The following is a 10,954-nucleotide window of genomic DNA, read 5'->3' as shown; positions in this document are numbered from 1 at the left end:
TTATCCACACCAGAAGGTCCCGAAAAAACTGGGGTCTCGAACCGCCCGGGAGAACAGAATCCACAAAGTGACGCTGAAAGGACTTGTTTTCGGCGGCAAACCTAGCCACGTTAACCTTCAGTTTGAAAGTACCCATCTTCAAACCTTTCAATCTGCCTTCCAGATCTAAGAAATCATCAACCCCTGAGAAAGAAACGAACCCGAACTTGAAACCATTCTTGTCTCTCTTCTTCGCAATATAAACTCCCACCACTGAACCGAAAACACCGAAAAATTCTTCAACGTCCTTCGAGCTGCAATTATCCGGCAGATTGTTCACAAAGAACTTCGTGACGTCAACCCTACCTTCCTTCTGAATCTGAGCGACTTTATCTTTCTTCCTGAGATGAGGAGGATCCAGCCAAGGGCCGTCCGAATCCCTTATCGTATGCCCCTCCATTATTTGCTGTACAGAAGTGGTGGAATAACTTAAAATGGGTACGGCTAGGCCGTTTTCCAGATCAGTGTTTTGATTGTGAATTATTTTAAACACCTCGGCTTTACCGAATGCCAATTCATGCTTTTTTTTGGAATTAGAAATAAAAGAAGTATGGGTTTAAGTATACGTTAAGGCCCAACTTAGAGCCCAAATTTAGGCATTCTAGGCTTCTTCTCGCTTGCTAGTTTTGCTACTAGGTAAAAGATCAAATAAAAATAAAATAAATGTACGAACTGTACGAATTGAAAGAAAAGTCAAAAAGTGGCGGTGGCAATATGGTAATTATCAGCAATTTCAATAGTACTGTACTGGGGAAAAGCAAAAAGCATCTGTAGGGTAATTTTGAGCATCAATAGGGTAATTTTGAGCATCTGTAGAGTAATTTTGAGAAATGTAGGGTAATTATCAAATTACTCTAGTAGAGTAATTTTGACTTCTGTAGGGTAATTTTGGGAAATGTCTTGTAGAGTAATTTTGTTAGCATTTAGTTATGGGGTTTAGCTTTATGGTTTAGTTTTTAGCTTTTAGTTTGGGTTGGGGGGGGGGGGGTTAGGTTTTTTTAGGTTTTTGGGGGTGGGGGGGGGGGTTAGGTTTTTTTAGGTTTTTGGGGGTGGGGGGGGGGTTAGGTTTTTTTAGGTTTTTGGGGGGTGGGGGGGGGGGTTAGTGTAATTTTGATAATTACCCTACAATTTTGATAATTACCCTACACGACCAAAATTACTCTACTTGAGCTTTTACAAAATTACCCTACAGAAGTTCAAAATTACTCTACTAGAGTAATTTTGAAGTTACTGATAATTACCAAAATGCCACCACCACTTTTTTGACTTTCTTTCACTTCGTATGTTTTGTACGATAATTTTATTTTCACAAGAACTTAACTCTTTGCTACTAAGCCCAATTTAATTAGAAAGAAAAAAATAGAACGGCCCCAATTTATTTAATAACTTATATATTGTATTGTATTTAAATTTAAATTTAAAAGTTAAAACTACAAACTTTAATTTCTTGAACTAACAATCACTACCCCTGATAACACTCTCTATAGAGATCCTATAATAGGCATATAGATATAACAATCTTCGCAATGTTTTTTCAAAAACTTAGTTGATCTTTCTCGGTTTCTAAACATCATTTGTGGCAACTCTCATTTACGTTTTCCTTTAGGTCAAAACAGTCGTCATATCCTGCGGTCCCAACATTCGTTATACTGATCATAATAACCTAATTTAACTCATCTTAAAACATTTACAAGAAAAAGAATGTGTATGTGCATTTAACATGACTTCTAAATCTTTCTTATGATGACACCTCATCATATAATTGCATGATCTTGATCTCACTCTTGACATAAAAATCTGAAATTTATATCTACTTTTAGTTATTTTATATAATTCTTTTATAACCCATCGGTAGTTATACTTATTTAATAATATGATATAATTTTGGTTGATTGTATCATGTTTCTCGAATCTGATGGTAACCACTTCTCAAAATAGTTACACTCACAAGCTCACTACTAGGTTTTAAGGGAATGTTACAGTCGTGATTCCTTTTAGGAGGAAAAGTTCAGGTTAGTTGCAAAAGACTTCGGCTTTACTTAAAGAAAAGATTTGATCTAAGAAACTATACAAATATGGTGAGAGCACTGAAGTCTTTCACTTCATAAATCAGAAAGAGATCTCGTTTTTATTCTATGGCCAGCTCAAGAAAAAGGCAAGCATATACGACCTGAGACTCTTATGTAAAGATAGTAGGGTGGAAAGAAGCTCTCAGAGTGCTGGCTAGATGAGATAAAGCATATCAGTAAGCTATTGAGAGACGACGAATGCCTCTCTCATAATAGTATACCTTCGGGTGATTCAACCCGAAGTTACAGACTTATCTTATCGCTAAAAGGAGGTCGGATTCCTTGTCAGACCATCATATCCTCAAAGACAGCCTTCTAGCTCTTACTCTTATGCCTTTCGAACACCCCTTCATACTTCTTCATCCTAGCTCTCCAACTAATTGTCTTACTCCAGCTTTCATTTTCGTTACTGGTTCGCCTATCCTCTCCTTTTTCTAGTCTAGCTAGTTTTTATTCAATAATAATAATGCCCCATTCAAGTACCCTCGCTCCCTCTCTTCCTACATTGCCACATCATTTCTATCCTAAACTACCTTCAAACCACCAAAACACTAGGAGCACTCCTTTCACCTATCTTAAAACTTTTGTATCTTTTATTTTTTTTAAATAAAACACAAATTCAACAAATTAAAATAACTAAATTCTAATTTCATTAAAAAAAATAAAAATAATACATAAGTTAGGAATAACAAATAACATAACTTAAAATTAATATGTTAAATTAAAAAAAATTCTTTCCGGTGCGGATGAGTTCGCATAATCTTTCAAGCCTCACAGTGAAAATCAAATTCTTTGGGCTCGTATGTGTGTTTATATATTCACTTAGGGCGACCTGCACGGTGTCCTCAATGCCTCTTTGAACAGTTTGTCAAACTTGGCACTATTGATTTGGATAATATCGCACCATTCAATGAGCCCATAGACTTTGCGGGTTTTGTTATCCATTTATTCATGAAATACGTCGAAGATTTGTAGCCACATCACACAAGACCCTTGAATGTAGTTCACGGCTATAGTAACCAAACACTCGCCAACGTCATTTCTTCGTTTTCGGTCCACTCGGCCATTTGATTGCGATAGGAGAAAGTTTAATGTTTGTGTAGAGATTGAGAAAGAAAGTAATATGCAAAGTGTGGTGTAGTGTAGGGATGAGTATTTGGTATCAAATCCCGATCTCGTCCCGATCGTAACAACCCGACCTTTCCGGGTCATTACTGTCATCTGTCATTTCTTGCTAATTGCTTGTACTCTCGAGATTCCAATTATCGCTAAGGGTTAACTTTTTCAAACTATGTTTTCAAACGCATTTTAAACACATGATTACAACGCTTATTCAAAACGCAGTTATCGCAACTAAACGCTATTTATCACGCTTACTATTTAAACACATTTTATCGCTTGTTTAGACTAAACGCTATCTCAATGTAAACGCAACGCAAACACGAAATGTGGATTTACTTAATGCAATTATGTGATGTGTGTTATTTATGTGATTATTTGTTTAAATGTCATGTGGTTATCAACGCAACGCTTATACGCTTAAACGCTCACTCGCAACTCGATTAGACGCAATGCAACGCTTAACACACGAAACAAAAGTTGGAAAAACTAACTCGCACAACACGGCTGTCCGAAAGGACATCCGATCGAATGGACATCCGTCCGGATGACCATCCGATCGGATGCCATAGGACCGGACAACCCATTCGACCGAATGCCCTCGCGCACCGCCTTAACTCCCTCTCTCGCCTATAAATACCACCCGTACACGTCCCTTTCACTGATTTGACACTCTCATCCGACCACCCGTACTCAAGTCAATCTCAAGCACTTTTGATCGCGATTCAAGGCTTTTCGGTAAGTATTTCTCCTCGAATATTGTACAACCTTCATCTCTAAACACTTCTACATCATCTTCTCCATCAAAATCACACGCAAACACTAGTTTTCTTCCAGAAATCACCTGATTTAGACTCCTTGAAGGTGGTTTCCACTCAGTTGCTTATGCAAACGGTTGTGTGACATCATCTCAGCAAGATTAGTTCAGATCTAAAGGATTTCCACACTTTTTAACTTAATCTCAACAAGATTTCAACACTTTTCAACTACTTTCAAAATTTTCTTCAACTTTCTACAAAAAACCGATGGAATCTTGACTCATTCAGACTCTCTACTCAATTCCTAGTTGAGAGTCGGCTTGAAAACGGATTTCTACCGGAGGGATGACCGATTTACGGGTCAAACATGAAAAATCTCCAAGAACAGCTCGACTGATCGAATGGGGTGGTTCCCATCCGATCGAATGAACTGAATCTTGGTATGTTTCCGTTGTTTGACACGTCGTCACGCCATCTCCGTTAACGCAAAACTTGCTGCTTAGAAAATTTTACCAAATTTCAAAACGACGGACCATCTAATCGAATGGCCATCCGTTCGCATGACCATCCGACCGAATGGCCTGCCCCCTTTAAAACTTTCAATACTTAAACGTTTTGATTAAACTTCGAACTTAAACGATTTACAAACAAACACACACATTCGAATGGACATCCGTTCGAATGGTCATCCGCTCGGATGACCATCCGACCGGATAACCATCCGACCGGATGACCATCCGTTCGGATGAGTTATCCCCATTCGTTCGGATCACCATCTGACACTCTGTTTACATGTTGTTCAACGCTTACGCTACTGTTCTATGCTCAGGCTAACTCCACGCGCTCCCTTCAATCCAAGTCTGTTTTTACTAGCTAAACACGCACTATGAGTAAACTCGAACCCATTTTCATGTAACGCACTTTGGGTGTTACATACGTTCTATATCAAAACACAACAACACACAACGCAAACACTTTACAACGCTAACCGCCCCCGCATGTTATACGTGATCTATGAATGCTTGTACTATGCTTATACAATATTACACTATACCGTCTCTAGCAACGATAGTACTATAGTTTGGACTCAGCACCTATCGTGGACATGGGTTGCTAGGGATCACATCACTTTACTTCACGTGTCCGCTGGACATGTGTCGCGCATACTCTACAACGCAGTCTCGTGGTTAAGTGTGAACATAGTTTTGATAGTTACTTGCTTCGCCCATTACGTGATACATGTTGGTTATGCGTAAACGTTTTTCATACTATATGCTACTCAAACTTGTGTACTCACCTTTACATTTCATGTATTGACTTTATTTTAACGTATGTGACAGGTTGATGGGATCTTTTGCGGGAAATCAAGATAGGCAGTTTAGAAACTACACGAATAGAAATCTAGGTTGTCGGACTTGTTTTGTTCGAGAGAAACTCGTTACCTGTAATAATTACTTGTTGAATATTTGTTGATTGGTATAGGACAATTAACGTTTAAAAATATTGGTAACAATTAATTGTTATGGATCTCTTGAGCAATCTAGTTCGCCTAGTGCTGCGCCCCGATGTTTCCGCCATCGGTTGGGTGTGACACTGATGCCGTCCCGATCCCGAAAATACCGTACCGAATATTTTCGGTACCGGAAACGGTATCCAGTTTTTTGCATTTTCGGTATCGGTATTTTCGGGATCGGTACCAGTTCGGTACGGTAACAGTAAAATACCCAATTTTACCTTCAAATACCGCTACCATACCGATACCGTACCATATTGACATATTTCGGTATTAGTATCGGTACCCAGTTTTAGTAAAATTCGGGATCGGAATGGTATCAAGACAGGATCAGGATTTGCTCATCCCTACCTCTACCTCCACCCCACCCTAATAATAATACCAAAGTTTATGCTTTGCGTGATACAATGTTCAACCAATGAGAGCTTGCATCGCAAGCGGTATGGGCCCGGTAATACTCCGAAGCCGCCAAGATACAAAGTGATGTTCGTCAACGAGAATGGGTCAAACATGGTTCCACCAACTTGTCAATTCAAATTTTCTGTTATTACAAATTAAAACACGTATCCAATCAATAAGTCCTTTCCTTTTCTCAAAAATCAATTAATATATTCTTGGACATTCTTTATCTCATGTTACATAGTGATTAGAGGCGTTGAAATCGAATGGATAACATGGATAAATTAATTCATTAGTTCGTGATCGGTGATGTTGGGTTTTTCAACCAATATATTCTTTTCCTTCTAGTTTTTATTAACTGTAAATTTGAATCATCGCTAGAGTATTATCATGCCACTAACGGAACCATATGATCGTTAGGGATGAGCATTTGGTATCAAATCTCCATCCCGTTTCGCAGTGGCGGAACTAGAAGAAATATTCAGGGGTATCCCAAATTTTTTTACGATACATTTATAGAACAAATTTTTTTTACCTACATTACGGGGCGGGGCCGATCCTGAAAATTCAAGTACCCTGGGTGAGCCAAAAAAAGGCCCTTAGGCCTTACCGAATTAAATTTTATAAACTAGTTTTTTTAAGTTATTAGTATTTAGGTTAACGAATCAATATTGAGCATATCACATTTGGGCTAAGCTTTATGAATTAATATTGGCAATAAGTTTTTAGATATTAGATTGGGCTAGGTTTATTTTTAATTTTTAGATCGAAATTAAACAATTCAAGAACTCAAGAAGAAAAGAAATAAAGAATACTCACAACTCACAATCACAATTAGCACAACAATCTACTACACTATTGGGTTATTATTTGGTTATTTGGGCTAATTACTATTGGGCTATCATTTGTTTTTTTGGTCTAATATAATCAGTATTATTTGGGCTTAATTTCAGTTTGTAATTTTTTTTTCAGGGGTGTCCTTAGTATAAAAATCGGAAAAAAATAATAAAATTTTACACTACCGGAAAAAAGTTGAGTCGTAGCCCGTGCTACGCCCCAACCTACATTAGGTCCGCCCCTGCCGTCTCGATACCGTCCCGATCCCAATCCGGAAATACCGTACCGAATTTTTTCGGTATCGGAAACGGTATCCACTTTTTGGCATTTTCGGTATCGGTATTTTCAGTATCGGTACCGGTAAAATACCAAATTTTACCTTCAAATACCGCTACCATACCGTACTGACATATTTCGGTATCGGTATCGGTATTGGTACCCAGTTTTAGTGAAATTCGGGATCGGGACGCTATCGGGACAGGATCGGGATTTGCTCATCCCTAATGATCATATCCATTTTCATTAAGCCTTAATGTATATACACCACTTCAAAAAAAAATCAATAAATTTGAGAAAAACCCTCTTGTAGGAATCGAACCTAGGATCTACAGGTCCCTAAATCTTATCTCACATTAAAGATGTCACTAGGTTATAATGTCATGACTAAATAAAATATTATAAACAATAAGATAATTTCATCATCATTGGTTCCGTGACTTCCTTAATCTACAATGATAAGGGTTAAAAATAGAGTGAATTGCAAGGATTATCCTTTATCTTTATACATTTGCAGGCGTTATCCTTTATGTTTAAAATTGATGAGTTTTGTACTTTATGTTTTCAAATCATACACGTTTTGTCCTTTAGCACTAACCCAGTTAGATTTTTCTGTCAACTCTGGTCATGTGCAATGCATATGAGGGTAAAATTGTCTTTTCACCCTATTCTTTAAAAATACATATAAAAGAACAAAAATTATATATCATAACAAAACCCTCTTCTTCCCCAAATCAATCCCTTGAACTTGTAAATTCTATTGACATAAAGTTTTTGGTATTTTGTTACTTATTAGGTTACTACAAATCCATGGAACCTTGAATGTGTACCGGGGGGATCATCAGGCGGCTCGGCGGCGGCTGTTTCCGCTAGGCAGTGTGTAGTATCATTGGGAAGTGATACCGGTGGAAGTTTTGGGCAGTCGGCGCCGTTTTGTGGTGTTGTAGGGCTAAAGCGACGTATGGCTGTGTGTCACGATATGGGCTGGTGGCTTATGCGTCATCACTGGATGTTATTGGTTACTTTGGGTCGTCGGTTGCTGATGCCGGACTGCTTCTTCAATCGATTTGTGGTCATGATAAACTTGATGCCACTAGTTGCAAACGGGTATGTTTCTTCTAAGTTCTACCCTTGATCTTGTTGTTTATAGTTTCTTGATGTCAATCGTTTGAAATGATTATTGCAAATCTTGTTTTCAGGAGGTTAATGACTTCACATCTCAGTTCATTTCGAAAGATTATTTTGAATCACAGCCGTTAAAAGGATTGAGGGTTGGTGTGATCTCTGAAGCACTTGGAGGTGGAGTTGATCCAGAAGTTGTTTCATCAATTCGTGGTACTGTAAAAGAGGTCCTAATTCTCCGTTAATGGTTAATTTAACTAAATCTTTGAGGCTGCTTAAATAAATATGAGTAATTAAACATTTTTTTCTTTTATATTTATTTTTAAAGAATAGGGTGAAAAGACAATTTACCCTCATGTGCATTGCACATGATCAGATTTGACAGAAAAATCTAACTGGGTTAGTGCTAAAGGACAAAACGTGTATGATTTGAAAACATAAAGTACAAAACTCGTCAATTTTAAACATAAAGGACAACGCCTACAAATGAGTATAAAGATAAAGGACAATCCTTGCAATTCACTCGTTAAAAATATTTAGCAAACGTGTATACATAGATACCACATTAAACATCACAATTAAAAACAAAAACAAAATAATAGAAACCGCACTAGGAAAGAAAATGCTCAATAGTAGAGATGAAAAAAGCTTCAAAGAATGTGCCCCATATATCATCCTCACTTTTACAATTATATTTTAGTAATTGAACCCGTGTTGCAGAGTGATGAGGATATGTGCCGGATCGGACTGAGCACCGCCTACCGCCGGACGCATCGGACGGATCATACCGGAACGATCGGCCAAGAGGATCTTCCTTAACTAACTCGGGGCCCAAACCATAACTACTTGACAGTGACTGGTTCGGTCATAACTAATTTGCCACGTCAGCACACCCAAAAGGTATAAATACCCCGCTTAGACTTCCCACAAAAAAAGGGGATGGCTACTTTCTCTCTCTAAACTCTCATTTCTCACTCCCTAACTTACTCCATCTGTCCAAATACTTATTCTCACCCCCGAGCTTGGTCACAGAGAGGCCCCCCTCCCTGTGACGAGGCTGACAGTGTGCTTTCTTCTTGTGATCTTTCAGGTCTTAGCACGATCCAGCTCGTACCGACTGATAAGTGAGTCTTCACACAGCGGTTTGGTTAATTAGGAGTCAAGACACAATCTATTGTGAAATAAGATCAACCAAAAACAATAATTAATTCACGTATACGACTAATCCTAATAAAAAAAGAAAATTAGAGAAAGCTTGATTCAAATACAAAGATGACCTTTAAATGCTCTTGTGCACCGGATGATAATTGTGACAAAGACGAAGTAGAGTGTAAAAAGTAAAACTGAAGCGAAAAAATTGATGGATTCCACGGAGACACGTAGCGTTGGCAAAAAAACACTAAGCTAGTCATTTGAAGCTTTTATAATTTATTCTTAACATACATGTGTTTCGAAAACTTCTAACTATTTTTTTATCAAATTTATTCTTAACATACATGCGTTTCGTTTCGTGTAACTATATACAGATGTATGCCACAATTCAAATTATATATTCATTTGGATAAATAATAATTATGATTTAGAGTAACTATATACAGATGTGAACACAACCAAAAATACTTAAAAATTTTAAAAAACACACAAAATTTGTTTTAATAAATTTTATAAAAAAATCGCTACTTTTCGTCATAAAAAATTGAATTTTTTTATGACGAAAAGTAGCGATTTTTATGAAAAATATTAAAAAAAATTTGTATGTTTTTTAGATTTTTTTAGGCTTTCGAGGGGTTTGGCTTTATGGTTTAGTTTTTAGCATTCAGCTTGAGTGAGGGTGAGGGGTTTAGGTTTTTGGGTGGTGGAGGTTAGGGTTTTTTTAGGTTTTAGGGGGGTCTTGTTTTATGGTTTAGTTCTTAGCATTTAGCTTGCGGAGGGGGGGGGGTGTTTAGGTTTTTAGAGGGTGGGGGGTTAGATTTTTTTAGGTTTTTGGGGGGGTGAGTGGGGGTTAGGTTTTTTTAGATTTTGAGTGGTGGTATAGTGGGTTTATTTTGTTGTGTTCACATTGATATCGCGGTTCTCGCAATAAAGGTGGTTCTCGCATGAACCCTACCCTATACACATACACACACACACACACACATATATAGGGGAGGGTTATCTTGAGAACACTAAATATTGCGAGAACCATGAGAACGAATGAAAAAACCAATCAATACCAATTTTTTAATACGTTGCGCACTACTCCCCGACAACGGCGCCAAAATTTGACGTGATGACGTGGTCACAATCAAATTTAATCCAATTACTACTAAATAGATAGTGGCAAGTGGGTATCGAACACAGGGAGTTTGTGGAATATGTGTTACTTGAAGATTTATCTAAATTAACTAAAATTAAACTAAATACAATAAAAGTAAATTTCAAGAGTTGGATTGATTGGATTGGTTTTAAAACTAAAATTAACTAATTAAAATGCAAAGAGAAAGTTTTGGTTGTAAACAAATTAGATACAAATGATCATCTTCAGTTTCCGGTTTTGCTTTGACATTTATGCTATTGTTCCACTAGAAAGAACTACATAGACATAGTTCATGTATGATTAGTTACAGTGACGAAAGGGAACTAAGTACTCAGATTCCTCGAACGTGAGGTTGTTACCCGATGATCAATCAACCCTTACCTAAGCCTAACTATACCCATGATATCTCGATTGCCAATGGCACCAACAACGCATGGTTTCTAATTAGTTTAGCACAAGAATCAACAATTTACTAGCAACCAATCACACACCATAACAAGCAATTCAATAAAGAAAGGAATTGTTA

The 10,954-nt window shown here is 37.4% G+C and overlaps 1 long non-coding RNA gene across 2 annotated transcripts; it reads left to right on the top strand.

Annotated features, from left to right (window-relative positions):
* Positions 1-7,732: 7,732 nt before the first annotated feature.
* Positions 7,733-9,233, top strand: LOC118482227. Of its 2 annotated transcripts, XR_004867800.1 has the most exons (3): positions 7,733-8,117; positions 8,210-8,345; positions 8,853-9,233. It is a non-coding gene; the product is annotated as an uncharacterized LOC118482227 (long non-coding RNA). The 2 variants fall into 2 exon arrangements; XR_004867801.1 differs by lacking the exon at positions 8,853-9,233 and having other exon boundaries at positions 7,734-8,117; positions 8,210-8,432.
* The last annotated feature ends 1,721 nt before the right edge of the window (positions 9,234-10,954 follow it).

Source organism: Helianthus annuus, chromosome 9 (genome assembly GCF_002127325.2).
Source record: "Helianthus annuus cultivar XRQ/B chromosome 9, HanXRQr2.0-SUNRISE, whole genome shotgun sequence".
Taxonomy (NCBI): Eukaryota; Viridiplantae; Streptophyta; class Magnoliopsida; order Asterales; family Asteraceae; genus Helianthus; species Helianthus annuus.
The sequence above is the reverse complement of the archived record's forward strand: the minus strand, read 5'-3'. Positions and strand labels throughout refer to the sequence as shown.